Genomic DNA, 4,007 nt, shown 5'->3' with positions numbered 1-4,007 from the left:
TAGCAAACAAACTATTTACCCTAAGGATGGTAAGTACAGACCTCAGATGGTCTATGTGCTCATGCAAGCTCTTGCTATAAATCAAGATATCATCAAAATAGACAACCACAAACTTTCGTATGCACTCTCTAAGGACATGGTTCATTAGCCTCATGAATGTGCTAGGTGCATTAGTAAGCCCAAAGGGCATCACTAACCACTCATATAGTCCAAATTTAGTCTTAAAAGCGGTTTTCCACTCATCACCTTCTTTGATTCTTATTTGGTGATAACCACTCTTTAGATCAATTTTAGAAAACATGAGGGACCCATGCAACTCATCAAGCATGTCATCAAGCCTAGGGATTGGATGCCTATATTTAATGGTGATGTTATTTATGGCTCTACAATCACAGCACATTCTCCATTTCCCATCCTTTTTAGGTACTAACAAAACAGGCACAGCACAAGGGCTAAGGCTCTTTTGAACCCAACCCTTCTCCAACAACTCTTGGACTTGAGACTCTATCTCCTTTGTTTCTTGAGGATTTGTCCTATAGGCTGGTCTATTTGGTAGACTAGCCCCAGGCACTAAATCTATTTGATGTTCAATTCCTCTAAAGGGAGGAAGCCCAATAGGCCCTTCCTTAGGGAATATATCCTCAAACTCTTTCAAAAGATTTTCAATTTTAGGAGGTAGATTCTTACGTTCAAGAGTTGTGGCAGTACATGTGAGTGTTCCTTTACACAACAAGAGGCATGAAGGTTGTTCATCATTGAGAACTTGGTTCAAAGATTTTATAGTCAAAATGTTCTCATGTTGAATGACCTTGGGAGAAGGAACACCAATCTCTCCCACCTCAGATTCATCTTTAGTTACTTTTTTTGGGAGAGAGGGAGGACTTTTTTTTTTATCCTCTTTTCTCTCCTTTTCCAACTTCTTTCTCATTTGGATTTGATCCTCTACCACTTGGGATGGTGATAAAGGATGCAAGACAAATTTTCTATCCTTGTGAGTGAAGGTGATTTCATTGGTAAGACCATTATGCATGGTTTTCTTGTCAAATTGCCAAGGCCTTCCCAATAAAACATGGCAAGCTTCCATAGGTACTACATCACATAGCACACTATCTTCATATTTCCCTATGGATAACTTGACCTTCACTTGATGTTGGACTGTCAAATCCCCACTTTCATTAAGCCAATGCAATTTGTAAGGTTTTGGATGGGGAATGATAGTCAAAGCCAACTTATCAACCAATCTTGTACTACAACAATTGCAACATGAACCACTATCAACAATGAGAGAACAAGTGTTTTCTAAAATTTTACATCTTGTATGAAAGATGTTCTCTCTTTGTGTTGGCTCTTTTGGAATGGGTTGGTTGCTAAGAAGTCTTCTAATCATTAGAAGGTCTCCTTCACAAGGATAGGCAATTTCCTTAGCCTCATCATTAGACTCCTCACTAGAAGTCTCACTCTCACTTTCTTGCTCATCTTGGCTACTATAGTGGTCAACACCCCTTAAGATCATGGTCTTTTTGGTGGGGCATTGAGATGCAACATGACCTCTACCAAGACACTTGAAACATTTGATTTCACTAGTGCGAGTGTGTGAAGATGTGCCTTCCCTTGGTTTGTCCTTTTCCTTGAAACTTTTGGAGGGTTCCTCTTTGACTTGTTTACCCTCCCTCTTGAATTCTTTCTTGGTATAAGAGTTAGAGTAGTCATTTCGAAAATTTTTTCTTAGAATTTGTTGCTCTACCTTTATGCAAAGTTGAACCAAGTCATTTAAGTCTTGGTAGGGCAACAATTCTACTCTATCTCTTATCTCAAGACTTAAGCCACTAAGAAACCTTGCAATGGTGGTATCCTCGGACTCCCTAATCCCAGCCCTCATCATATATAACTCCATCTTTTGTCTATATTCTTCCACTTTCATTTTATTTTGATGGAGTCTTTGGAGCTTATCCATTAGCTCTCTATGATAATAGGAGGGAATATGTCTTCTCCTAAGGGCTCCTTTGAGGTCATTCCAATATTTGACCTCGGGACTTTGATTGATTCTCCTATCTCTTTCGAGGGCAGTCCACCAATACATAGCATTGCCCTGGAAGCTAAGGGTAGCTAAGGGTACTTTCCTCTCCTCACTTATTTGATGGCAAGCAAAGAGTTGCTCAACCTTCATTTCCCAATCAAAATAAGCTTCAACATCATCTTTCCCATAAAAGTGAGGGAGGTCTATTCTAATGGTTCTTGGTTCCCTAGGCTCTCTTCTTTCTCTTCTTAGAGGAGGAGGAGGTTGATAGAAGTTGTCAACTAGTCTACTATCTTCTTCATAGTGTGTGACTTGTGTTGGAGTGTGGGAGTACAAATGTTGACTCCTATTACTCATCCTCTCATGCAACCTTTCCATATTTCTTGTTCCCCTCCTCTCTTCATCTAAAAGTTGATGAAATCTATCTCTTTCTTGTTTTTCCCTTTCCCTTGCAATTATTTCATCTTCCTTCCAACGTAGTAGTGCTCTCAAATCAAAGGCAATTTGTTTCAAACTTATTTCTTCTTCATTTGAAGCACTCATACATTGAGAAGGAGGTTGAGACATTTTTTTTTTTTTTTAAGATTTTGGTCTTTAAAAGAAAATTTCAAAGAAGAAGTAGATAGCAAAAGCTTTTAGTTCTCCTCCAGGAAAGAGAGGTGAATCACTTGGATTGCTTACATACCAAGTCTTTCCTAGCCAAGGGAACTTGAAACTTTTGTACAAAACTTCTTAAATGAAATTAATTCAAAGACTAAGTTGACACACACTAAACTATCAAACAAGAAAATTAAAAACAAGAAAGATTATAAGCTATATGCGGCCTAAGTTTTGGTAGAAGTAGAAGGCACTTGGAACCTTCAAACTTCACCACCAAAAGCGCTTCACTAATGTATAGAAGAGGTTCTAGTTAAGAGATGGGATTGAGTACCTAAGACTCCCCCAAGACACCTAACTAGGCCATGAACACAAGAAGAAAAACATTACAATTTTACAACTCAATTTGAATACAATCAAAGTGCACAAAATGTAAAAGGTCTTCTTGGCTTTGTCTTCTTGGCTTGGTCCTCACAAGTGTTTCACTCTTGCACTTCCTCTTGATCTCACCAAAGAGGATTCTCTTTCGGGACTAGGTACTCCACCTCCTAGGATGCTACCTTAGGAAAATTAGATCACCTCCAAAAAGAAGTATGCACCAAATATAGAAACCAAACCAAAAGAGGTCAAGAAATAAAGCAAGAAAAGCACAAAATTATAATTGCTAAACCAAAAGTGAATAATGCCATGACAAACTCAAAGGATTCCCAAAGAAATGACAAACTAGAAATAAGGTAAAGAAACAAGATAAGCACTCAAATGAATTACCTAATGAATGGCACTAGAATGGATGAAAAACAACCAAAATAAGCTAGAAAACTGCACTGAAATTTGATTTTTCACTCACTGCCAGTCCAAAAACGTGAATTCAGGCCTCTGCTTCAGATATTTTTCATTTTTTCATTTCTCAACATTTTTCAATGATTCTTTTTTTCAATTTTTCGTCTATGTCTTAGCTAAAAGAGGCAAAAATTAGATTTGGATTTGCACCGGCCAATTTTTTATGATAAATCAAATACAAACAGTGTGCAGTCAGACAGAAACTGGAACAGCAGTAAAATGCAACAAAATAATGCTCTCAAATTCAAGTGATGGTAGTGATTCTAGTGTACTTCTTTTGCCACTTTCTTTTGATCTTTTCTTTTGATTCTTTTTGGCACTTGATTGTATTCTTTTTGTGCTCTTTTTCTTTCTTTTTATAGCTCTTACAGCAGCTAGTTTCCACCACAAAATAGAATCACCACCACACTATGCTTGATCATTTGCATTTTAATGGAAACAAAAAGCACAAAGGAGAAGGAAACTTAAAGGAATCAAAAGAAGATCATGAAACACAATGAAACACAATGGAAATTGACTCTAAGACATTGCTAAGATCTAAATAGCAATCTGA

Source organism: Vigna unguiculata, chromosome 2, assembly GCF_037176805.1.
Source record: "Vigna unguiculata cultivar grain cowpea cultivar isolate G323 ecotype 2 chromosome 2, ASM3717680v1, whole genome shotgun sequence".
Taxonomy (NCBI): Eukaryota; Viridiplantae; Streptophyta; class Magnoliopsida; order Fabales; family Fabaceae; genus Vigna; species Vigna unguiculata.
The sequence above is the reverse complement of the archived record's forward strand: the minus strand, read 5'-3'. Positions refer to the sequence as shown.